This window comes from Eptatretus burgeri, chromosome 9 (assembly GCF_056783735.1).
Source record: "Eptatretus burgeri isolate ZD-2024b chromosome 9, Ebu_testis_v1, whole genome shotgun sequence".
Lineage (NCBI taxonomy): Eukaryota > Metazoa > Chordata > Myxini > Myxiniformes > Myxinidae > Eptatretus > Eptatretus burgeri.
In genome coordinates, this window is record NC_140969.1 from 7,530,091 (window position 1) to 7,557,644 (window position 27,554).

Here is a 27,554-nt window from a genome sequence, read left to right on the forward strand (position 1 = left end):
TTCTTCTTCTTCTTCTTCTTCTTCTTCTTCTTCTTCTTCTTCTTCTTCTTCTTCTTCTTCTTCTTCTTCTTCTTCTTCTTCTTCTTCTTCTTCTTCTTCTTCTTCTTCTTCTTCTTCTTCTTCTTCTTCTTCTTCTTCTTCTTCTTCTTCTTCTTCTTCTTCTTCTTCTTCTTCTTCTTCTTCTTCTTCTTCTTCTTCTTCTTCTTCTTCTTCTTCTTCTTCTTCTTCTTCTTCTTCTTCTTCTTCTTCTTCTTCTTCTTCTTCTTCTTCTTCTTCTTCTTCTTCTTCTTCTTCTTCTTCTTCTTCTTCTTCTTCTTCTTCTTCTTCTTCTTCTTCTTCTTCTTCTTCTTCTTCTTCTTCTTCTTCTTCTTCTTCTTCTTCTTCTTCTTCTTCTTCTTCTTCTTCTTCTTCTTCTTCTTCTTCTTCTTCTTCTTCTTCTTCTTCTTCTTCTTCTTCTTCTTCTTCTTCTTCTTCTTCTTCTTCTTCTTCTTCTTCTTCTTCTTCTTCTTCTTCTTCTTCTTCTTCTTCTTCTTCTTCTTCTTCTTCTTCTTCTTCTTCTTCTTCTTCTTCTTCTTCTTCTTCTTCTTCTTCTTCTTCTTCTTCTTCTTCTTCTTCTTCTTCTTCTTCTTCTTCTTCTTCTTCTTCTTCTTCTTCTTCTTCTTCTTCTTCTTCTTCTTCTTCTTCTTCTTCTTCTTCTTCTTCTTCTTCTTCTTCTTCTTCTTCTTCTTCTTCTTCTTCTTCTTCTTCTTCTTCTTCTTCTTCTTCTTCTTCTTCTTCTTCTTCTTCTTCTTCTTCTTCTTCTTCTTCTTCTTCTTCTTCTTCTTCTTCTTCTTCTTCTTCTTCTTCTTCTTCTTCTTCTTCTTCTTCTTCTTCTTCTTCTTCTTCTTCTTCTTCTTCTTCTTCTTCTTCTTCTTCTTCTTCTTCTTCTTCTTCTTCTTCTTCTTCTTCTTCTTCTTCTTCTTCTTCTTCTTCTTCTTCTTCTTCTTCTTCTTCTTCTTCTTCTTCTTCTTCTTCTTCTTCTTCTTCTTCTTCTTCTTCTTCTTCTTCTTCTTCTTCTTCTTCTTCTTCTTCTTCTTCTTCTTCTTCTTCTTCTTCTTCTTCTTCTTCTTCTTCTTCTTCTTCTTCTTCTTCTTCTTCTTCTTCTTCTTCTTCTTCTTCTTCTTCTTCTTCTTCTTCTTCTTCTTCTTCTTCTTCTTCTTCTTCTTCTTCTTCTTCTTCTTCTTCTTCTTCTTCTTCTTCTTCTTCTTCTTCTTCTTCTTCTTCTTCTTCTTCTTCTTCTTCTTCTTCTTCTTCTTCTTCTTCTTCTTCTTCTTCTTCTTCTTCTTCTTCTTCTTCTTCTTCTTCTTCTTCTTCTTCTTCTTCTTCTTCTTCTTCTTCTTCTTCTTCTTCTTCTTCTTCTTCTTCTTCTTCTTCTTCTTCTTCTTCTTCTTCTTCTTCTTCTTCTTCTTCTTCTTCTTCTTCTTCTTCTTCTTCTTCTTCTTCTTCTTCTTCTTCTTCTTCTTCTTCTTCTTCTTCTTCTTCTTCTTCTTCTTCTTCTTCTTCTTCTTCTTCTTCTTCTTCTTCTTCTTCTTCTTCTTCTTCTTCTTCTTCTTCTTCTTCTTCTTCTTCTTCTTCTTCTTCTTCTTCTTCTTCTTCTTCTTCTTCTTCTTCTTCTTCTTCTTCTTCTTCTTCTTCTTCTTCTTCTTCTTCTTCTTCTTCTTCTTCTTCTTCTTCTTCTTCTTCTTCTTCTTCTTCTTCTTCTTCTTCTTCTTCTTCTTCTTCTTCTTCTTCTTCTTCTTCTTCTTCTTCTTCTTCTTCTTCTTCTTCTTCTTCTTCTTCTTCTTCTTCTTCTTCTTCTTCTTCTTCTTCTTCTTCTTCTTCTTCTTCTTCTTCTTCTTCTTCTTCTTCTTCTTCTTCTTCTTCTTCTTCTTCTTCTTCTTCTTCTTCTTCTTCTTCTTCTTCTTCTTCTTCTTCTTCTTCTTCTTCTTCTTCTTCTTCTTCTTCTTCTTCTTCTTCTTCTTCTTCTTCTTCTTCTTCTTCTTCTTCTTCTTCTTCTTCTTCTTCTTCTTCTTCTTCTTCTTCTTCTTCTTCTTCTTCTTCTTCTTCTTCTTCTTCTTCTTCTTCTTCTTCTTCTTCTTCTTCTTCTTCTTCTTCTTCTTCTTCTTCTTCTTCTTCTTCTTCTTCTTCTTCTTCTTCTTCTTCTTCTTCTTCTTCTTCTTCTTCTTCTTCTTCTTCTTCTTCTTCTTCTTCTTCTTCTTCTTCTTCTTCTTCTTCTTCTTCTTCTTCTTCTTCTTCTTCTTCTTCTTCTTCTTCTTCTTCTTCTTCTTCTTCTTCTTCTTCTTCTTCTTCTTCTTCTTCTTCTTCTTCTTCTTCTTCTTCTTCTTCTTCTTCTTCTTCTTCTTCTTCTTCTTCTTCTTCTTCTTCTTCTTCTTCTTCTTCTTCTTCTTCTTCTTCTTCTTCTTCTTCTTCTTCTTCTTCTTCTTCTTCTTCTTCTTCTTCTTCTTCTTCTTCTTCTTCTTCTTCTTCTTCTTCTTCTTCTTCTTCTTCTTCTTCTTCTTCTTCTTCTTCTTCTTCTTCTTCTTCTTCTTCTTCTTCTTCTTCTTCTTCTTCTTCTTCTTCTTCTTCTTCTTCTTCTTCTTCTTCTTCTTCTTCTTCTTCTTCTTCTTCTTCTTCTTCTTCTTCTTCTTCTTCTTCTTCTTCTTCTTCTTCTTCTTCTTCTTCTTCTTCTTCTTCTTCTTCTTCTTCTTCTTCTTCTTCTTCTTCTTCTTCTTCTTCTTCTTCTTCTTCTTCTTCTTCTTCTTCTTCTTCTTCTTCTTCTTCTTCTTCTTCTTCTTCTTCTTCTTCTTCATCTCCTCTTCTTGCTCGAGTTTTTTTTTTTTTCCCACAACACTTCCATGAACTAATCTGTTGAAAACTCTCTCAAACATTAATATAATAAAAACAAAAACGATCTCCTATAATGCTTCATCTTTCTCTTTCACACGTGTGGTACTCTTTACTGTATCAGAATGCACTACTCTTCTGCTATTTAAACAGACTGCTCTCAATTCGACCTTTCCTTCATACCTTGCCTAAAAAATCGAACTGTTACAGCGTTTTTTCTCTCCATTCTCTGAAATCGCCTTTATTGCATCGCTCAAGAAATGTGTTTCATCGCATAACTGACCTAAAAATTTTAAAAACCCCAGTTTGCTATGAATGTTCGCTTTCCATCAACCATTCTTTTTTTCCAACTTCAGTGCCAACTCACTCCTCTCAGCCCTCACTCTCAAAGCAACCATCCCACTCTTCTCCCTCCAAGCCTTCCTCTCACCTCTCTCAAAAACTCCCTCCTCACCTTTCTCCCACCATTCATCCCCCTCACTCATCCTTCCCAAAGTTTCCGCGCCTCCCATCCACAAAGCTGCCTCCTTCCACTGCCCTCTCACCTCCATCTCTTCACTCCACCTCCTCAAATCTTCAACTGTCTTCTTCCCCCTCTCTTGTCCCCCCTCTCCCCCAGCACCACAGAGCCTTTTCTCCTCCTTATCCGGCCCCTCCCCTAGCTATTCTGCAATCTCCCACACTCTTTCAACAACACTCCTTACCTCCCCCCTCATCCCTTGTCCTACCCTCCCCCTCCCCCCACCCCCTGCACCCAAAGCCTCCTCCTCTACCACTTCATTAAAAGTATGGACCTCAAATATCCGGGGCCTTCGCTCAAACCTTTCAGATCTTTCCAAACAGGTTGCCACTGACAAACCAGGCATAATCTGCCTAACAGAAACTTTCCTCCCCCAAGATGTGTCTGACTCCCAAGTATCTCTCCCTGGTTACTCCCTCCTCTGGTATGACAGACCTGAGCCTCGTCCTGGTGGAGGAGTTGCCCTCTTCATCAAAGACTCTATTCCTCACTCTCCATGCACTGCTCTCACTTCTCCACACCCCAGGAATACCTCTGGCTACGGCTTCCCGTCCACTCCCACCTCATGTTTATATGTGTACTGTACCGTCCACCTAACAGTGATGAATCCATCTACACCTCACTATCCGAAAACATGGACCAACTTCTATCTTCTCATCCAAACTCTCTCTTCCTCATATGTGATAACTTCAATTGTCATCATGCCAGTTGGCTAGGTGTGCGTACCTCTCTCACCTGTCATGGCACCTCAGCAAAAGCTTTCTGCGACTCATTGGGACTGACTCAATCGGTCAACTTCCCAACCCGGATCTCAACCAATGAAACTCCATCTCTTCTGAATCTGATTTTGACAAATTTCCCTGACAATATCTGCTGCTCTTCCTCTGCTCCAATCGGTTCTTCTGACCACGTCCTTGTCAAAGTGGACATCTCTCTGGCTGTTATCAGAGAACCAACTCACCGCCGTCGAGTCTGGTATTTCACTCAAGCTGACTGGCAGGGTCTCCAAGCAGCCCTCAAACTTATAGACTGGTCTCCTATCGTTACTTTCTCCAACATCAACTCATCCTGGGAATTATTTCAAAGAAACTTGCTCTCCATCATGCACAGATTTATCCCCTCTCGTCTTCAGTTGTCCTACTCTTCCTCCTGCCCTTGGTTCACTGAAGCTTGTGGTGAGGCAGTTGTCCTGAAACAACTTGCCTTTGCCTCATGGAAAGCAAACCCAACTGAGGGCAATCTCAGTTCCTTCCATAAAGCTCAGAACAAGTGTGTATCTACCCTCAGGAGAGCCAGAAAACAACGTCTTTCTCATCTCAAGTCTGAACTTCCAAACCTGTCTCACTCCTCAAAATCCTGGTGGCGTTTAATCAAATCTGTTTCTGGTGTATGTTCCCCCTCCACCCCCCCCCTTACCTCAAATGGCCGCACTGCCGATACCGCACGTGAAAAAGCTAAATGCCTAAACTCGGTGTTTGCAGCTAAATCTTGTGTCCAAAACCCATTGCTTTCTCTAGCCACCTTACCCAGTCGCACCCAACTGTCCCTGGACTCTGTGTCCTTTTCTCCTGACAAGGTGTAGAGCTTGCTGTCAAAGCTCGACTCAGATTCTGCAACTGGCCCAGACGGCATCAGCCCACATGTCCTCAAAACCTGCTCTTCTGCTCTTGCTCACCCTCTCTCTGTTCTATTCACCCTCTCATTTGCTCTGTTTGAAATCTGCTGGGAAATCTGCCATCTGCTTGGAAATCAGCAAACATCACTGCCCTGCACAAAAGGTGCAAAAACAGATCCCTGCAACTGCAGACCGATCAGCCTTCTCCCAATCATCAGCAAGGTTATGGAATCCATCATCGCTCCAGACATTAAATCTTTCCTCTTCTCCAATGGCCTGATTTCCGATCATCAATTTGGTTTCAGACCAGGTCACTCTACCCTGGATATGCTGCTTCTGCTCTCCCATCAATGGACGGAAGCCCTCAATGCCAGACAGGAAATCCGAGCCATATCCCTGGACATATCACGTGCTTTTGACACAGTCTGGCACCCTGCCCTGCTCACCAAACTCTCTTCCTATGGTATCCAAGGCCATCTCCAATCATGGGTCGCAGACTTCTTCTCCTGTCGCAGTCAACGTGTGGCCCTAAATGGGAGTTCTTTCATCCCCTCTTCCTGTCCAGGCTGGAGTTCCTCAAGGTAGCGTTCTGGGCCCTGTTCTTTTTCTGGTTTTCATCAATGATCTCTCCGACTCTGAAAAATTCTCTATATCTCTTTGCTGACGACTCCACCCTCTGCCGTACCATCGGTCATCCCTCAGACCGGCAAGCAGCAGCTTCTTCGCTCACTACAGATCTGGATAAAATCACAAACTGGTCCAACACGTGGAACATGTCTTTCAATCCAGACAAATCTCCCACTCTCACTATGTCTATTCGAAAGGACCGTTTAGAAAACCCCCCCATCCACTTTCTCAACAATCCTCTGGAAGAAGTCCTTTCTTTCAAGCTTCTGGGTCTCACTATCTGCCATGACCTTTCCTGGGAAAGCCACATTTCAAACCTCGCCGCCAAAGCCAGTCGCCGACTGGGAATCCTCCTTCATGCAAAGTCCTTCCTCGGCCCTCCTGAGCTCCTGACCACTTACAAAGCTTTTGTCCACAGCGTGATTGAGTACTGCTCTCCCCTCTGGGCTGGTGCTCCTGCCTTCCACCTTTCTCGGCTTCACGCTGTAGAAACCAGGGCATTTAGGATCATTGGCATCTCCCGCAATGAGTCTGAGTCTTTGGGCCTCTCACTCAATCACCGCAGGTTGGTCGGTGGTCTCTCTATCTTCTACCATCTCCTCTCCAGCTTCGCCCCCCCCTCCTCTCTCTGCGATTTGTCCCCACCACATTTCCGCAGGGTGCTCAAGGTCCATCAACCACCCCCTTCTGGTAAAACTACCAAAATCACGAATCACTGCTCACCTTCACTCTTTCATTCCTCTTTTTTCCTGCCTTTGGAATAAACTCCCTCACTCTATTCATTCCCATTCTTCCCTCCAGGCCTTCAAAACAGCTGTTCACCACCACCTCTTATCATCCCCCATCCAAATCCTCGATCTTTTCTACCCCCGATAATCCACCCAAGCGCACTTACTTCAAATTCCCTGCTTTCTTTCCTGAAAGTCCCTGTAATGTCCATCTTCTATTCCCCATGTTCCCCGTCCCACCCCTCTCCCTTCCACAGATCTCCTGATGTGTCTGTTCCCCACTCTTTTGTCCCTCCCACTCCCGCCCCTCCTGCCTCATGCCCCTCCTTGATGTGCATTGTGTGTTAGCTCTCATACGAGCCTCGACAAGGTATACAAAAAAAAGTTAATTGGTTTTGGGTCGTTTATTGTCACATCCCCTTTCTGCATATCTCATGGGATTGTGAGATGGACAGGTCACCATGATGCGTGGAGAGGGAGTTTGAAGGCTTGAGGTTTATGGCATGAAGGGCTAAATATTCCACGATTTTAATGAGGTAATGAATAAATCTGTAATGATGATGTAACAATTTTCCCTTTTGCTTGGAAGAATGGGAATAAAGGGGGAGGGGGGTGTTATGTGTGGTTGATGACTTTGGGTGGTGAGGTGGTTTGAAGACGGTTTTCAATCTTATGGCCACCATTTTGGTGCTCACTGTGAGGTGAAAGCAAAGACGCCTGAGGCATCGAGGTCCTCACTTGGTGATGTATGTACAAGTTATATCGTACAAGATGTATGTATCATCAAGATCCCTTCGTGTACAGCCTTTTTGGCTGCTGGTTGCATCATTGGTTAGGGGCACGGCTTTGCCGCTGATGCAGTGTCCCTATTACCAGAACACTGGTGCTCATTTCACCGACCTCAGAAGGATGACAGGCCGAGTCAACCCCCTGGTGTTAATTCAGCAGCCAACGAGGCTCGAACTCAGGACCCTAGTATCCCAAGCCACCACCCTAACCGCTAAGCCAACACCAAGCTATATCATCAAGATGGGTGTATGATTAGTTGGTGATGTATATATATATATATGAGACAGGCGACTGACCATGATGGGTGGGAGGTTGTTTGAAGGCTTGGAGTTGGGAGATCATTCAATGCCCTTTGGTTGAGAGGGGGAAGGTGAGGAATTGAGGTTTGTGTGAGGTGTGTGGTGAGGGAATGTGAGTGATTGAAGTCACATTTTTGATTCTGTGGAATTTCCACGGGTCCGTGCTAGTTAATTATATTCTTCGTGAAGCTTCTTAAATCCGCATCGAAGTAACAATTGTGGGTGAAGTCAGGGAAGCTGTTCAACCAATTGGTGGGAAGGATTGTTACACACACACACACACACACACACACACACACACACACACACACACACACACACACACACACACACACACACACACACACACACACACACACACACACACACACACACACACACACACACACACACACACATACACACATACACACATACACACATACACACATACACACATACACACATACACACATACACACATACACACATACACACATACACACATACACACATACACACATACACACATACACACATACACACATACACACATACACACATACACACATACACACATACACACATACACACATACACACATACACACATACACACATACACACATACACACATACACACATACACACATACACAAATACACACATACACACATACACACATACACACATACACACAAACACACATACACACATACACACATACACACATACACACATACACACATACACACATACACACATACACACATACATATACATACATATGTACACATACACACACACATATATATATATATATATATATATATATATATATATATATATATATATATATATATATATATATATATATATATATATATATATATATATATATATATATATATATATATATATATGAATATAATTTCATCAATGATTGTGAGTGCATCGTTGCTATATTTATTTTCGTAGAACGTTCATAGAAGCAGGACTTTTTCTCTGAAAGATTTCCAGCAAGAAGGAGTTTATGCACTCTGCCTCACTGCATAAGTGAAAGGTATGGCGATTTATTTTCATTGCACGAGTACGATCAATGTGCTCTTATTTGCTGTATGCCCCTCCAGCAAAAGGAATATGATGTACCGTCCTGTATTTTCTTTGTTGCCATTCAATGTGAGCTCATTTGCCCTGGGTAGTTTAAAGGCAATGATAAATTATTCTAAGCCCAATGAGAAATGATCAGATATGGCATGTAACCATATTTGTTGCTTTCAGCATAATGAATTTGTCACGGATGGATAATTCCTCGTGCACTTGGCAGTGCAAAATGGCACCTGGATTTCCGTATGCGCTGCATTTACCGGTAATTTCAAAACAAGAAAATATAATCCTCATCGCGAAGTGGTTGTGTTTCACATCAATGTCAGGCCACTGTTCCCACAAATGGAATGAAGTGTTGCACAACATGCTTGCAAAACGAACTTGGAGAGTTATGAAAACAAAAATTCACACTGACGCGGAGACACAATAAATTAAATAACTGATGCTCACAAAGCTATTGCTCATTACATCAGGAAGCACGGACGAGCACGTGATTAAATCTCTACATACAAGATATCAACAAAATGAAGCAGCAACAGATTAGCCTCAAACTCAAAGATATCCGGTATGAAAGGCCATAGATTGCCAGAGATCTGGCCATCAGGGTCTGCAGTTGCTGTCGAGAAATGATTTGTTCTCTGTCGAGCAGAGTTATTTTTGCACTCGCCTCCTTGCACCATAAAGCTCCAAGGGATCAATTTGTACTCCTTTAAACTTTCTTCTTTGTCATCAAGATCATGAACTGTTGCAAGTAGGAGGAAAACAGCGGTTTTGAACGGCATAATGTTGAGAGGGGAATTGTCGGCATGTTTGCAACTGTGATTATTTTCATTGTCAATCTTATTTCGCTATTTCATTGAGGTTTGCGTTGTTCCATGGCGATGGAGTTGATGTTAAGCTGAGCGCAGTGATGTTGGTGATGGTGGTTGTCGTCCGTTTGAAGGACCTTTCATCCGAAGGCTAATCATTATTTGTTTTCTCCAAAACATTGGGTGTGGCCTGGCATGGTGTCCTGGAGGTACACACACTCCCCTCTCTAAGTTTGAATCCTGACCCAGCTATCAACTGTTGTCCTGGTGTTTTATGGGCAGGGTGATTCATCAACGTGAGTGCCGTCCCTCGGATGGACGTTGAACTGGGCGTCCCATCTGCCGGCATTCGTTGGTGGACGTGAATGATCCCGCGGTGTCCTTCACAAACAATGGCCAAATTCCAAATCCTGCCCTAACTACTACTGGGAAGGGAATGGCAAACCACCCAGTAGGCTATAACCCTTGCCAATAAACTGCTTCGGCAGCACCGGTGGTCTGTAACAGGGTAGGGTACTTTATTCTATTGAGTTTTTATTTTTGAAATCTCCGAGGATCACTTAATGAACATCTATTTATCATGCATATGTACTCTGCGTTGTATATTTCCAGTGATTTTTCCCCCCAATGGCCGATACAGAGACAGGCGGAAATGTTGGAACACTCAACGTGGTTTTTGCTCAACCGTTTGTGTGATTCTGCCGATTTTGACATTTAGCATCTTGTATTCAACGTTTAATTTTGGATTTGTGATTGTTAACTTTTGTGTTGAATGTCAGACTAGTTGGGCCCATTCCTCTCCTTTTAGAGGTCCTTTCCTGTTTCACCCCCCAGAATATAACTCTTGTCTTGTTTTGACGCCCCTGTGTGTGAATCACTATGAAGTGATATCATGTTTAGTGCTATATAGCTTGTTGCTTTGATCTTTTTTTCCTGATGTTCGGGATGCTTTGCTGTACCATACTGTAGAGGAAATGGCATGCTCACAGCCGCTTGTATACTGCATTTAAGTGGTTTTGTCGGTTGTTTGAACGTTTTGGGTCTTTGGGCTATAGTCAATCGGAACATGTTGGGTTTTGTAGAACGATGCGAATTAAGTTCAATACAGATACGCTTGGCTCTATCGACCAAGCTGGGGGAAAGGAACAAATAAGTAAATAATTTTTTGCTCATTTAAGTGATCTCACGAGCTTATCTGCTTAAAATGGTGAAACAGCACTATAATTGCACAGGATTGATGGGCCTAACCGTGGCCTCCTGCTGCGATCTGCGTTGAGGTTCCTCGCAGGCATAATAGGCTTGGGCTCCAAGTAATCTTCCCAATTTTTCATCCATCTCCTCCAAGCAGTCTGCATATCTCACTCCGCTCTCGTCTCTACTCAAGATACATTAAATCTCAGCACTCCTTTTACATCCGAACTACTGCAAATCATTTCCTCACCTAAACTCCCTCTAGTTTCTTTGTTTTTTTTTTCTCTCGATGTTTTCATTTTCACCTTCTTCTGATCTCTCTGAAAGTGTAATTATACGATATTCCAAGTCGTGTTTTCATTCTTGACTGCCTGCAAACAGTATGTACCTGCAAACAGCTTCACTAAATGTGCTTGAGCAACGCTTGCACTTTCTACTTCGATACCTTCACCTTTCGTCACACACTAGCCCACCTGTTCACTCGAGCAGACCCCCAGCTGCACTATGTGGCTCCCTCACAGGTGGCATGGCTGCTTTCTTTGCTAGATTTTCCTCTACATATATAATGTTTTGTTATTATCTCCAGCAAGAACTTTACTCTCTTTCCCCCAATTTGTCCAAAAATACTGTTGTTTGTATCACAGCGTATGCCAAAGATTTTGGAAACTACAGAAAAAAATACTGCAAAAAACACAACCATGCTCGACTTCTCTGCAAATCTTACCCATCGCATCCTCCACGCAATCTCCGACCAAGCTTCTAACACGAAGAAACATACATAAAACAATAATGACACATTATAGTTCCATCATTGACTCAACAAAAACTTGGCCAGGCACCTAAACACACCCTAAACTAATAGCAACCACAATACAACCACAGATATTTTCCGGAAGAGGGAAGTGTTGTACCAAATCGATAGTATTTAATGCAGCATGCAGGCAACGTGAATGTGAATGAATGACGATCACAAAAACATTTTTCTGGCAATAATAGAAGGCTGCAAAAGGAAGAACTCGAATGGCACTCAGGAGAGCGCATACCTCTGTCAGGCTGAACAGTTTACGTTCTGTATCTCATTGATTAGACCGAATCTGCTGACCTGAGCCAACATCTAATCGGCTTTTTTTTGTCAACTACCCAACTCATCCACCAAGTTTTGCCATAACTCGTCCACAGCTTTTTCAAATATCATGCTATGTATCGTTTTTAGCTCCATCTCTCAATGGTGAAGAATCGCAGAAATGCTTAAAAACTTCTGGGATCCAAATCCAGATCTTCAGCAAAATTGAATCAATTCATCCTTGTCACAAACTCAACCTGTCCGCCAAGTTTCGTCCGAATATGTCCACAACCTTTTGAGATATCCTGCTCACAGACGCAGACAGACAAACATTAGTGAAAACATTACCTCCATCCACCTTTGGTGGCAGAGTGAGAAGGGAATTTATTTTAAGTGTCAAAGGCTTTTGGAGAAACTTGTAAAAAAAAAATTGCATGCAGGACAAAGTCATTTGTAGTAGATATTGGCATACTATAATGTGAACGACAATAACATTATTCGACTCTGGACAGATAAACATGTGATTATGGGGTTTTGAACATGGCATCTTGCAACGTCATTAGTTTGGGGTTCACATTAATTAACTAAACAGGGCAATATGAATAATAAGCTCGAATGATTAAAGATCCTCGTCCTCTTGATGATGACGTCATAAAAACGAATATAACGTCATTGCGATGTATCAGGTTTGCGATAAATTATCTGTGCTAATGCCCGGCTTGATTCCCGCAAACAAAATTCAAACAGCTTGCCTAGTTTCGGAGATAATGGTATCGGCGATTTCCATTAGCGGCGATATTATGACGTCAACTTTTTTTTCTAGGAAGAATTTCCAAAATCGGAGATGGTTACTGCCTGCGCGTGGGCTTTCTGCATATACATGGCAAGTTTCACAAAGATCCGATGAAAACTCTGGGTTGTGAAACAAAAAATAGAAATGACGTCATAAAAATTGATATGACATCATAGTGATGTATCATATGTGCGGTAATTCATCTCTGCTAATGCCCATTCGATTCCCACAAACAGAATTCAAAAAGCTTGCCGAGTTTGAGATAATTTTAGGCGATTTCCATTAGCGGAGATATTTTGATGTCATTACTTTTTTTTCTAGGAGGAATTTTCAAAATCGGAGATGGTTACTGTCTGTGCAGAGTATTTGTACATATATATACCAAGTTTCAGGAAGTTTCGATGAAAACTGTAGGCTGTGGAACAAAAAAGTCCACAAGCACAACAACGTGAGTAAGACTTAGAGATCCTCCACGAGGATCTAAAAACACAAGAAGAACTAGAAGGGAAATTTTATCCAGATCCGTCCACAACTTTTTGAGATATCCTGCACACAAACAGATAGAAAGGGGTGAAAACATCACCTCCTTCAACTTCCGTGGTGGAAGTTAATATGGAAGAAAGGCAAGGCCCTAAATTTTGTTTCCCTCAATACGTGGTAATTTTCTTTTTCTTTTTCTTTATTTTGTAACCTCTGCCAACAAAGGTGGGTGGAGGTTGTTTTCACCCCTGTCTGTCTGTCTGTTTGTTTGTCTGTGAACAGGATATTTCAAAAAGTTGGGGACGAGTTATGACAAAACTTGGTTAATTGACCAGAACAAGCCGATTAGATTTTGGTTTAGAGGCTGAATCTGAATCCGAACATCAGTGGCATACAAAACGTAAACTGTTCAACTTGGTGGAGGTATGCGCTCTGTCGAGTGTCATTCCAGTTTGACTATTTCTTGCTGGAAATATACAAGATTGTCAAGTTATATCTCAGTGTTTTCTGATTTGTACAATTATTTTGCTGAAAAGAAATGTGGTAAACTAACTTTTGGGCAAGTGTGCAAAAAACGTACATGTAATGCAAAGCTCCTGCAGATCATTCGCATAATGAGTGGTTGAACTGCTCCCAAGGAAGGATGAATATGGCAAGTTCAAAATGACGACACTTTGGAAATGACGTATGAATGCTCTCTGAGGCCTTTTGGACGTGCACCTTTACACCGACTCGGTTCAGCTCGAAAGACACTTTTAACCTTCCATCACCAGCATCTTCTTGCCCCGCTTCCAAGGGAATTCACGCTTTGCGTTCCTCCAAGCAAATCCCTTGGTTTACTGCAGTGAAAATGGAGGGTGGAAGGCTCATGACAGAGGAGTCTGAAGTGAAGGCCCGCTGGTCCGGTTACTTTGAGTGGCTGTACCAGGTTGATCCATCAGATGTTGGGTTGGATGATCAACTGCGATCGAACTTCGTTTGTGGAAACACAGGCTATGGTGAACTGGTTGAAATGGGGTAAAGCTCTTGCGATCTGTGGCATCCATGTTGAACTTCTCAATGCTGGTGGAAATGCTGTACTCATGTCGTTGCATGCAGTTTTGTGCTCTACCTGGAACACAGGCATCATCCCAACTGACAGGAAGAGGGGCCTTGTTGTCCCTCTCTGGAAAGGGAAGGGTGATTGCTAGGACTGCAACAACTACCGAGGGGTGATGCTGCTCTCAGTGCCAGACAAGGTCTGTGATGGGATAATTATTGAAAGGGTTTGCCACCATCTGCTTGAGCACCAGCGTCCAGAGCAGTCAGGCTTTACACCAAGAGGTCAACAATTGACCGTATCCTTGCCCTTCGGGCCCTTACCAAACGCAGACGAGAGTTTCAACAGGGGCTACTTGCAGCCCATGTTTATCTCTGTAAAGAGTTTGATTCAGTGAATCGGGATGCCCTCTGGAGGATTCCTGGTCTTCGTGGGGTGCCACCAAAACTGATCGATCTGATGTCTGAACTCTACGCTGGTACTGAGAGTGCTGTGAGATGTGGTGGTGCCATCTCTGACTTATTTCCAGTTGTTACTGGAGTTCGTCAGGGGTGTGTACTGGCCCCCACACTTTTCAGTGCTTGTATGGACTAGATTCTGGGGAGGATTTTGGTTAGATCAAGCTGCGGTGCATCGTTTGGGAATGTCAAGATCTCTGACCTTGAATTTGCAGATGATGCAGCCATCTTTGCAGACACTCTGGATATCCAGAGCATCTGAGATTACAGGTTTCTTGGGTCATAACTCAGATCCAGTTTTTCACTGACATCTTGAATGCTGCAATCTTGTCTGTACTTGTTTGTGTTGAGGATGTTGAAGTCATGGAGTGATTTATTTACCTTGGCAGTGATAATCATGACTCTGCTGGCTGTGAGCCAGAGGTCAATAGAAATATGGGTTGGGCTTGATGGGGTCATGGATTCACTGGATCATGCGGTGTGGCGCTGCCGGTACCTGTGTGGGAGGAAGAAAGTCCGAGTCTTCAGGTCCTTGGTGCTGCCAGTCTTGCTCTACGGATGTGAGACTTGGACTCTGACCAGGGATCTGATATGGAGACTTAATTCCTTTGGTACAAGGTCTCTTCGGAGAATCCTTGGCGATCGCTTGTTGGAATTTTTTGTCCAACGAGCGGTTGCTGAGACTCAAATGAGATTTGTCACCTGCATAGTCCATGAGCATCAGCTGCAGCTGTATGGACATGTGGCTCGTTTTCCTGATGCTGATCCTGCTCACCAGATTCTCTCAGTGAGGGAGCCTCATGTCTACAGCAGGTTCATCAGCATTTCAAGATGGGGATGGGCCAGGCATCTGCGTGGGGGATGTCCAGACGGAGGCCCCTGGAGTACCAGCGGTAGCTGTGGACATAATACACACACACACGCGAACATTTCCCCTTTCACCAATAGATGCAAAAATAGAGTATAATCTACTTTGTGGCCCCGAAACCAAACAAATAAAAAATATTGGCCAACATATCTCATACTACCTCCCTTCCCCCCACCTCCTCCCAAACATGATTGCTTGTAAATATCATCATTTTAAACACCCTCTGACTTGACAAGCCACAGATATGACCCTCCCATCGGTGTTTAGAAGCATGAAGGGGGAGGAGGAGATTGGGAACATACTTTGTGCAGAGCGTTGGTGCTGCTTAATCAGTCTCCTTGGCTATTGGGCACAATCCTGGACGGGTCGCCACTCCGACACAGTATACCGGCAAGCTGGCACTCATTTTTCTGACCTCAGAAGGATGACAGGCCGAGTTAACCCCACCTGGTGCTAATTCAACTACTGAGCGGGATTTTTGAACTCAGGACCCAAGGATCCAAAGCCCACCACCCGAACCATTAAGCCAACACCAGGCATCGTTCAAGAGTTAAGCTAACTTGTATGCCTATGGTTTAATGTGCCTGAACTTTGTTTGGTTAATTGTTTTGAGATCGTTTTAGCATTCATAAGTAAACATGTGCGGAATTTGGAAGCACGTTAATGGAATACATGAACTGGGGATTAGCTGAAACGATTCTCCTGCTACGAATGCTCTTCCTCCTGGTGTAGCACAGCGTTACACCAGCACTGAACAAGTAAGGGCAGTTTTATCACAGATATGATAAATCAGTGGTTCTAGGTTGACGTGGACTTTTCATTGAAGAACATCTAAAAAATATTTGTGACCCTGAGCCAGTTATACATGTCGTGGCATCACCTGTGATCAAAGCATTCTGGGTAAAACCGAAGTGCCGGTCATTGTCACGTGCACCATGGGACAGAGGTGAATCATGAAGTTCCTTGTGTGTGGAAATATAAAGCAGGTGAAATCCATACGAGACGACACTGTGTCTGCACAACTCGGTGATGCACGTGTTTCATGTAGTTTGTTATTTAAATGGTGTGGTGAGTTCAACAATGGTCAATAATTGATCAGGAATCTTGTGGTTAATTATCACGCGCGACCAACTGCTGTCACTCGAGCGAATACCAAACGTCTTCAACAGCCAATTACGGAAAAATTCAGGGGGATATAGTTTGAGGAATAGTTTAAGTTTATTCGACTTCCTTGTACTTCTTAATTCGTTAAACTACAAAGTCCAAGCAAACCTTAAACTACTTTTATACAGTGCTTTCAGAAAGTTTTCACATTATGTTGTTACAGCCTGATTTTTAAATGGATTGAATTTTTTTTTTTTAATTGTCACTGATCCACACATCATACCCCATAATGTCAGTGGATTTTTGTTTTGTTTTTGAATCGAAAGTTTTACAAATTAATTAACAATGAAAAGCTGAAATGTGTTGCGTCCATAAGTATTCAACCCTTTTGCTGTGACACTCCAAATTGAGCTCAGGTGCATCCAATGTCCCTTGATCATCCTTGAGGTGTCTCTACAACTTTATTGGAGTCCACCTGTGGCCAATTCAATTGATTGGACATGATTTAGAAAGAGACGTACCTTTCTATGTAAGGTCCCACAGTTGACGGTGCACATCAGAGCAGAAACTCCACCATGAAGTCCAAGGAACTGTCCATAGAACTCCAAGATAGAATTGTGAGGAGATATAGATCTGGGGAAGGGTATAAAACAATTTTTAGAGTGTTGAAAGTTCCCAAAAGCGCAGTGAGCTCCATCATGAGGAAATGGAAAGGATATGGAAGTACCCAGACTCTTCCTAGAGCTGGCAGTCCAACTAAATTGAGCAACTAGGCAAGAAGGACCTTGCTTAGGGAGGTGATCAAGAACCCAAATCACCTCTCTGACAGAACTACAGAGTTCCTTGGCTGAGATTTGAGAACCTGCCAGAAGAATAACAGTCTCTGCAACACTTCACAAATCGAGGCTTTATGGGAGAGTAGCCAGATGGAAGCCACACCTGAGAAAAAGGCACGTGAAAGACAATGAGAGTGTGAGGCAAAAGTACCTGTGGTCTGATGAGATGAAAATTGAACACTTTGTTGAAGGTTGAAGGGAAAAATGAATGGAGACAAATACAGGCAAATCCTTAAGGAGAACCTGCTTCAGAGTGCAAAAGACCTTCGACTGTTGCGAAAATTAATGTGCCAACAGGACAAAGACCCCAAGCATACAGCTAAAGCAACACTGGAATGGCTTCAGAACAAGAACATGAAAGTCCTTGAGTGGCCCAGCCGAAGCCCAGACTTGAATCCCACTGAGATCTGTGGAAAGACTTGAAGATTGCCGATCTCCGACGCTCTCCATCCAACTTGATGGAGCTTGAGCAAATCAGCAAGGAAGAATGGGAGAAAATCCCCAAATCCAGATGTACAAAGCTGATACAGACACACCCAAGAAGACTTGAAGCTGTAATTGCTGCCAAAGGTGCTTCTACGAAGTATTGATTCAGGGAGTTTCAGGGATTCAGGGACATTTCAGCTTTTCATTTTTAATAAGTTGGTTAAAAATTCCGAAAAACATATTTTCCACTTTGTCATGATGGGTTATTTTGTTTAGATCAGTAACAAAAAAAAAAAATGCTAAATTTAATCCATTTTAAATTCAGGCCGTAACACAACATCATGTGAAAGAAGTCAAGCGGTGTGGATACTTTTTGAAGACACTGTATATAATTATTTGTGGCATATCAAGACATTTTGACACGATGTCAATTCCACTATTGCTCATTACATTCTGTGCTGATGGAATTGAGGTTCATATTTTATGCCTGGCTCCCTTACTTCATCAATGCTTGCTGACTTGTGGCAGCATCCTTGGCTACATTGTACTTGTGAAAGGTAGTTTTCTTGGTAGTTTTTTTTTTTCATTCTTCCTGGCTCTCCTTATTGTTTTTGTCTTCCAGGAGTTTCTTTTTTAACCATTTGACATATTGTTCCACCTGTGTTAAATAATTCCGCATCCCTGCGGTGAACTGTTCCCGAATCTTTCTCTTCCTCTCTGGATAAGGCAGAAAACTGTTCGACCACGGACATCATTACTTTTAACTCTAATCAAGCCAGTGATCTTTGCTCTCTCTCGACTGCGCACACACCACCAGCTATTGTTCATGTCGATGCCACAGTGTGATCTTGAAATTAATTTTCATACCTGAGTATCATTCAATAATTCTCATGGAATGAGTAAAATTTTCAAAGGCTATAAGGGTAGAATTTAGTACTTCGTTGATTATCAATTAATTATTTTACCTCCACCACCTAAGATGGACAGTGGTTATGTTTTCACCCCTGTTTGTTTGTTTGTTTGTCTGTCTGTCTGTCTGTCTCTGTCTGTCTGTCTGTCTGTCTGTCTGTGAGCAGGATATCTCAAAAGTTATGGACGGATTCGGACGAAACTTGGACAGGTTGGGTGTTTGACAAGGAGGAATTGATTAGATTTTGGGGAAGATCCGGATCCGGATACTGCAATTTTTTCAGTGATTCTTCACCATTGAGAGAGGAGGAGGAGATCGGGACCATACTCTGTGCATAGCGTTGGTGCTGCCTCAGCAGTCTCCTTGGCTATTGGGCACAATCCTGGATGGGTTACCACTCCGACACAGTATACCAGCATGCTGGCACTCATTTTGCCAACCTCGGAAGGATGACAGGCCGAGTTAACCCCACCTGGTATTAACAGCAATGCCAACCCTCCCGATTTCATCGGGAGGCTTCCGAAAATTCACCCAAACTCCCGCCCTTACGATCACTATCCTTATCCTCCCGAAATTTTGATATTTTTGCACTGTTCACTAATCAGAATGTACTAGTATGAGAATTGAATGAAAAGCATCGTCTGCTACGTATAGCATGTGGTAACTCCATAACGTTCGCTGCTACCAAATTGTACGTAAAAAATTGCAAATTCAAATGAGGAGCAGCGAAACATTGGGTCTGGATCTCGCTTATGCGATCATGCACTGAGATTTAGTGCATGCGGTATGTGTGCAATTCAGTGCATGCGGTATGTATGCACAGTGTATATGCATGCGATACGCTCACTGCATGCAGCTGGGCCCCGTACCAGCCCGGCGGTCGCGACCACCGTGCGGTGTTTAACAGCCGCTAGAGTTCTACGAGTCGCGCTGCAGCTGTGGAACATCGACTTCGAAGTTACCGATGCTTCAAGCCCTCGATGTTGATTACGAAATGGCAGAAAAGAAGCTTACGAAGACCAAGAAATGGTCTCAGAAGTACAAGACCGAATACAGTCTCCAATACCCGTGTATTCGAAAGTCTGAAAGAGGAATTCATCATGCGTATTGTACAGTATGCAGCGTTGATATTTCAGTTGAGCACGGAGGTCGCGATGATATTCGGAAGCACGTTGGAAGCAAACGGCACACAGACATTGCAAAGGAGAGATCTTCGAGCACGAGTACCGGTACACTTCTGAATTATTTCACCAAACAAGGGACAAGCGAGGAAGAGGATGTTACCCGAGCGGAACTTCTCTTTAGTGGATTTATTGTGGAACATAACTTGCCCATATCAGTCTCAGATCATGCTGGACCTCTATTTCAAAAGATCTTTCCAGATTCAAAAAGTTGCTTCAAAGTATGGATGTGCAAGAACAAAAACTTGCAAGATGTGCAAGATGTGCAAGAACAAAAAAAAAAAAAAAAAAAAAAAAAAGCAAGAAAAAAAGAACAAGAACAAAGAAGAAAAAAGAACACTGGTCAACAATTTTTTACTTTCTGAATGTTGTCTAGATTTCTACAAGTGAATTAGGGTATTCTGGCACTGCTGAATCAGGAAATGGCATCCGTTTCTCTGGCATCCATCAACATCAGGTCAGGTTTTTGTGCAAAGTTGATTTGAAAAAATCAGATCTTGTGACAAAATCAATTACATTTTTGTGGCATTACCAGCTGATTTTTTGTCAACACATATTTTTTTTTTTTTTTTTTTTTTTTGTATACCTTGGTCGAGGCTCGTATGAGAGCTAACACACAACTCACAGCAAGGAGGCATGAGACAAGAGGGTGGGAGTGGAAGGGACAAAACATTGGGGAACAGACACAGGTGAACTGTGGAAGGGAGAGGGATGGGGATGGGAAGGGGAACATGGCGAGGAGAAGATGGACATTACAGGGACTTTCAGGGAAGGAAAGCAGGAGAATTGAAGGAAGTGGGCTTGGGTGGATTATCGGGGTAGAAAGATCGAGGATTTGGATGGGGGAAGATAAGAGGTGGTGGTGAACAGCTGTTTTGAAAGCCTGGATGGAAGAATGGGAAAGAATAGAGTGAGGAAGTTTATTCCAAAGGCGGGAAAAAGAGGAATGAAAGAGTGAAGATGAGCAGTGATTCGTGATTTTGGTAGTTTTACCAGAAGGGGGTTGTTGGCGGACCTTGAGCGCCCTGTGGAAATGTGGTTGGGACAAATCGCAGAGAGAGCAGGGGGGCAAGGCTGGAGAGGAGTCGGTAGAGAAGACAGAAAGACCACCGACCAACCTGCGGTGATTGAGTGAGAGGCCCAAAGACTCAGCTTCATTGCGGGAGATGCCAATGATCTTAAAAGCCCTGGTTTCGACAGCGTGAAGTCGAGAAAGGTGGGAGGCAGGAGCACCAGCCCAGAGGGAGAGCAGTACTCCATCAGGCTACGGACAAAAGCTTTGTAAGTAGTCAGGAGCTCAAGAGGAGCCGAGGAAGGACTTTGCACGACGGAGGATTCCCAGTCGGCGACTGGCTTTTGAGGCGAGGTTGGAAATGTGACTTTCCCAGGAAAGGTCATGGCAGATAGTGAGACCCAGAAGCTTGAAAGAAAAGACTTCTTCCAGAGGATTGTTGAGAAAGTGGATGGGGGGGTTTTGTAAACGGTCCTTTCGAAGAGACATAGTGAGAGTGTGAGATTTGTGTGGATTGAAAGACATGTTCCACGTGTTGGACCAGTTTGTGATTTTATCCAGATCTGCAGTGAGCGAAGAAGCTGCTGCTTGCCGGTCTGAGGGATGACAGATGGTACGGCAGAGGGTGGAGTCATCGGCAAAGAGAAATAGAGGATTTTCCAGAGAGTCCGAGAGATCATTGATGAAAACCAGAAAAAGAACAGGGCCCAGAACGCTACCTTGAGGAACTCCAGCCTGCACAGGAAGAGGGGATGAAAGAACTCCATTTAGGGCCACACGTTGACTGCGACAGGAGAGGAAGTCTGCGAGCCATGAGTGGAGATGGCCTTGAATACCATGGGAAGAGAGTTTGGTGAGTAGGGCAGGGTGCCAGACTGTGTCAAAAGCACGTGATATGTCCAGGGATACGGCTCGGATTTCCTGTCTGGCATTGAGGACCTCCATCCATTGATGGGAGAGCAGTAGCAGCATATCCAGGGTAGAGTGACCTGGTCTGAAACCAAATTGATGATTGGAAATCAAGCCATTGGAGAAGAGGAAGGATTTCATGTCTGAAGCAATGATGGATTCCATAACCTTGCTGATGATTGGGAGAAGGCTGATTGGTCTGTAGTTACAGGGATCTGTTTTTGCACCTTTTTTTATGCAGGGCAGTGATGTTAGCAGATTTCCAAGCAGATGGCAGATGACCTTGGGAAAATGAGAGGGTGAATAGAACAGAGAGAGGGTGAGCAAGAGCAGAAGAGCAGGCTTTGAGGACACGTGGGCTGATGCCGTCTGGACCGGTTGCAGAATCTGACTCGAGGTTTGAAAGCAAGCTCTCCACCTTGTCAGGAGAAAAGGATACAGAGTCCAGGGACAGTTGGGTGCGACTGGGTAAAGTGGGTAGAGATAGTGATGGGTTTGGGACACAAGATTTAGCTGCAAACACCGAGTTTAGACATTCAGCTTTATCACGTGTGGAATCAGCAGTGCGGCCATTTGAGGTAAGGGAGGGGATGGAGGGGGAACATACACCAGAAACAGATTTGATTAAACGCCACCAGGATTTTGAGGAGGGAGAGAGGTTTGAGAGTTCAGACTTGAGATGAGAAAGATGTTGTTTTCTGGCTCTCCTGAGGGTAGATACTCCTGAGGGTAGATATCATCCTAAACATGTTTTTAAGAAAAAAAAATGTTTTGCCAACAACATTTATTGATTACATGATAGAAACATCGATTACTGTCATCTGAATGGTGGGCATTGATAAAGGTAAGTACAAGTAAATTGCATGTTGCGTCACCACTGTTCAAACTTCAGGGCTTGAACTTCCGTTTCTTCGAACTCCTGGAATGTTCAGCGGCAGGAGGTCTCTCTTCAGATTCCAACAGTAGTCAGCCATCATGACTGCGTCCCAGCGACCCTGATACCTGGTCTCCATCTCCTTCATGTCCTGATGGAATCTCTCTCCCTGCTGCGTCACTCATTGAACCCAGGTTCTCAGGAAACCGGTTCATATGTGAAAATAGGTAGTGCATCTTGATGCTCATGTTGCAGCCCAGGTTTCTGAAAGCAGTCAGCATGTTGTTGACAAGTTCTGCGTAGTTTCTGGCCTTATTGTTGCCAAGAAAGTTCTTCACTACCAAAACAAATGTCTTCCACGCTTCCAGTTCCACTTCGTTCATTGAGTTTTTGAACTCTGGATCTCTGATGAGCTGACGGATCTGAGAACCATCAAAGATGCCAGCTTTCAACTTCTCCATGGTCAATCCTGGAAAAGCCTGGCACAAGTAAGTGAAGCAGTCACCATCTTTGTCCAGAGCCTTGGTGAACTGCTTGATTAAGCCGAGCTTGATGTGCAGCGGTGGGAAGAGTATTCTGTCTCTGTCCACCAGAGGGTCGTTGATGACGTTCCTTTCTTTGCATGGCACCAATTCCTCCCGCACAGGCCAGTCCTTCTTCGTGTAATGCTGAGCACGGTCCCTACTATCCCACATGCACAGAAAACATGGGTACTTGGTGAAGCCAGACTGTTGTCCCAACAAAAAGTTCACCATCTTCAGGTCAACACAAATAAACCACTTATGCTGATCATAACCAATTTTCTCCAGCACGTACTTCACCGCTTCATACTTCTCCTTCAGTGTAGTCGAGTGAGCGATGGGTACAGAGGCAAACTGGTTGCCGTTGTGTAGCAGAACACATTTCAGTGATCGCTTGCTGCTGTCAATGAACAGTCTCCAATCTTTGGGTTCGTACTGTGGCACTCCAAGCTTGAGCAGAAGCGCATGTCATAAATTGGCGCATGTAGGTATTGTACATTCTTCAGAGTTCGTTATTTCAAGAAATACAACTTTTTTGTATCACATTATTACAAAATCTGCCCCATTAACTTTAGTTTTGATCCACGAACTTTATGCTTTGCCTCACCAATTTTTGGAAGATTTTGAGGTTTTATGACTTCAAACTGATCCCTTTTCGACATAATCACCTAGAACTATCGTACCTGAATACTTCTTGTCATTAAAATAATTATTTCCAATTAAAACAATTATTTGACATGACATTTTACCCCCACCAACTTCTTCTAAAATGCTCCACACATGCGTACATGTGAACAAAAATGTAAAAAACGACATGTGGCCATATCTCAAAAACTTGACCTGATTGAACAAAACTAATGTGAGTTTTGGATTCAGCGCATCAGATTCGTCCTAAATCAGCTTAAAAAATGCAGACAACAAATTTGTTGTTGACCAGTGTAATTGGTGAGTTGTCAAATGTTACTGCTTCATCTATTGCCGATATTGCTAGACTAGCTCCATTTAGCCTAGCTACAGATGGTAGCAATGACAGTGGTGAGGCCCAGCTATATCCTGTCCTGATTTCGTACTATGACAACAGTGCTGGGATTGTGAAGCAAGGTTTGCTAAGTTTGCCTGCGTGCAAACAAGATTCCACTGGAGAAAACATTTTCAAACTGCTTGATCATGAGTTCAGTGACAGGAAAATTCCGTGGGGAAATTGTGTTTCCTTTTGTGCTGATAATGCCTCTGTCATGGTGGGCAAGCACAAAGGAGTCGCTGCTTATATCCACAAACAAAATCCAGAGTGCTGCATCATGGGATGCCCTTCCCATATGATGCACAATACGGCCAAGAAGGCGGCTCAGGCCTTCCCCATTGAATTAGATGACTTTCTCATCGATATTTACTACTACTTGGACAAAAGTAGTAAACGCGTCAAAGGAGTGAAAGCACTGCAAGAACTCTGTGATGCCCCGACACACAAGATTCTGAAGCATGTCGCAACAAGGTGGCTGTCCCTTGGTCAGTGCCTAGACAGGCTGATTGAACAGTGGGAGCCACTTCGCCTCTTCTTCAAAGAAGAAGTACGAAGAAAAATGCAACCAACTGTAGCCAAGACTCTAACAACGAGCAAGAAGGACGGCACTGTATCTACTGCCAGTACTGGCACTGCAGGATCAAGCACTAGTGGAGCAGCATTCACCACTACCACTGCAGTATCTGCTGCGAAGAAGACAGCAGGGACAGCACCAAAACCAATGCTGAGAGCAGGTAGCATCACCGGCCCTTCATCACGTTCATCTACAAAGCAGATCCCTTCAGAGTCGAGAAAGACTGTGATAGTCCCATCTACAGGCAAAGAAGGACCCAAGTTAAGTTCTGCTTTTGCCAAATCACTTGATAGAAGCTCAGCAAAACCTTCGAATCGGAGGTCTTCTTCCTTGGCTGCACCTACCTCAAGCTCTCTCCTCAAACGTAAAATTGGATCTGGTACTACGAGTCTGACCTCTTCTGCTGGCAGTAAACGCAAGTGTGATCGCCCTGCGGCTAAGTGTACTACGAGTTCTACAACTAAAAGCGCATCTTCCTCAAACACTGTGCAGGAATCTAGAGAAAAACGTGTCAACAGGATGTTCTTGTCTCCACAAACAAAACTCTATTGTTTCTTCCTTCGATATGCTAACAAGCTTTTTGAGAAGGGAATCTTCTGCTCCAAAGAGAGACGAACCCTGTATTCATCTCCTGCACGGAGAATTGAATGGTCTTCTGAAAGATATCTTCGTACGGTTTTTGAAACCATCGGTGTCATCGGTTCCTCTGGTAAATGTACCCTTCTCTGACAGAAATCATCAGAAGAATGATGAGGACCTCATGATTGGGAACGATGCCAAACTGTATATAAGGGAACAAAGGAGTCTCAAGAAATCCACCTTCACTCTGAGTGGGTCAGACATCCAAGGTTTCTTCAGTGCAGTTCGCTCATATTATGTGAAAGCCTGCAATTACATCTTCAAAACCTGGCCGCTAGATGATGAATTAGCCAAGCATGCTTAGGTGCTGGATGTTAAGCTACACCAAGAAGTGGGGTTTGACTGTGTTGAGTTTTTCATCAAGAAATTCCCCTGTCTGTTCAGTGGCGGTGATAGTGACATAGACAGTCTTGAGAGTGAATTCGCTCACTACCAGGCAGACGCCTCCATAGCTACAATTGCTACTGAGACAGTGAGAGTGGATGAGCAGTGGCATCGGATTTCACAGCTCACAGATCCCTGCACTGGTGCCAAGAAGTATCCTAATTTGAGCAAAGTGATGAAGGGAATCTTGGTCATTCCTCATTCGAACGCATCATGTGACAGGGCACTCAGTCTTGTACGGAAGAATCATACTGAATTTCGTCCCAATTTGAGTGTCAAAACCCTGGAAGCTCTCTTAATTGAAAAACTAGCTCATAGCACCCCTTGCTACCAGAGAGAATACAGCAAAGACATAATCAGAAGGGCTAAAAGAGCCACACAGCTGTCACTCAGCAAAGCTGCCATGGAAAAAGCAAGCAGCAGTAGTACCAGCCAGTAAGGTAAGAAAAATATTGCTTCTTTTGTGCTTTTTGTTAATCTTTGATTGTCCCCTAACTTACTAATATTAACATACATGTAACATTAAAAAGTGCACAATTTTCCCCTTTTTTTGTTCAAAAAGTGGGAATTCTTAACATGTTAAATGCTCCAAAATAGGGCTCAGAGGGCACTAGAGAGCGTCTAGAACCCCAGAGCTTCCAGGGCCCTAAGGCGGGCCCTGGACCCAGCCGCAAGGGTCGAGTGCTCCGCGCTCGAGATGTGCGCTTCGCGCACATTATTTGGTGTCAGTTGAAAATCCTCCCTAATTCTGATTTCCAAAAGTTGGCATCTCTGTATTAATTCAACAGCTGAACGGGATTTGAACTCAGGACCCTAATTGAGAGATTATGGCCAAAAACTATCAACAGCATGATATCTCAAAAAGTTGTGGACAACTTGTGACAAAACTTGGTGGATGAGTTGGGTCGGTGACAATAACAAGCTGTTTCGATTTTGGTTCAGGCCTGAACGCAGCCTTATCATTGGGATGCAAAAAGTAAACTATTGAGCCTGGCAGAGGTATGTGCTCTACCGAGTGCCATTCTAGTTTTTGTCTTGGAATTGACCTTCATAGCATGCAATGTGCACAGCTTTCCATGTTCCGCTCTGGAACCTTCCTAGATGTCCTCAAAACAGCTCGAATTTAAAGCTTTTTGCACTCTTAACATCCACCCAGTCGGGCGCCGAGACAAAAGGAGCTTTGATGCAATGCCACCACCGACAAGTACCCTGCTTTCTCGTCTCTCTTGTTTTTCTCCTCCCACTGTCTCTACCATTCACACCCTCGAGAGATAATGCATCACATGGTTTCAGAAAGCATCCCACTCGTTCTTCTTTTCCTCCATCTATGGACCTGTGTCATTTCATGGAGGGAGCACATCAAGTTATGACGAAGTTAATCATTTTCACAATTTACATTACACCTTTAAATCCTGAAAACTGTTCCTTTTATTTTGTCTGTATCTCATTCGCTTATGCCGTGCAGACCCAATGTTGGCCTAAGATTCCATCGGTGCACGTACCGGCGTGCCTGTCATTTCTCGTGTCCCTCCACAAAATCATGGCTTCATTTAGGGTGGATTACAATCAGAATAATAAGGGTGCTTTGTTTATGGGCTTTGTAAAGATGGACGACCCAACCCTCGGAGCAAGCTTTTGCTCAGGAAAACACAGACTTAATATTATTTCCCTTTCTGTAATGTCAGGTCAGGTTAGATCTGTGACCTGCTACAGGTACCATGTAAACCTGTACTAACCTGTTCCATGGTCGGGTTGTCGGCGACTAAACCATCTCCCCCACCAGGTTTTCTGGTGAGGAGGGTGTTTGGATATGGACACCCAGCAGGATTAAAAACAAAACCTGTCAAAGGGCGGAGGAGCTCCTTGTGAGCCAACGGCCATCCATATCTAGTGCCCAACTGTGTCTGCAGACGTCCTCCTACAGTTGGGTTACTTTT

General features: G+C 43.2%; 1 protein-coding gene across 1 annotated transcript in view; it reads left to right on the forward strand.

Moving 5' to 3' along the window:
- Positions 1-27,554, forward strand: part of LOC147019483 (potassium voltage-gated channel subfamily KQT member 4-like) — a 311,546-nt gene that overhangs the window by 11,745 nt on the left and 272,247 nt on the right. Inside the window, exon 2 of the mRNA XM_085894007.1 lies at positions 8,397-8,481. The gene's annotated coding sequence lies outside the window, so the exon portion shown is untranslated. The remainder of the gene's footprint in view (positions 1-8,396; positions 8,482-27,554) is intronic.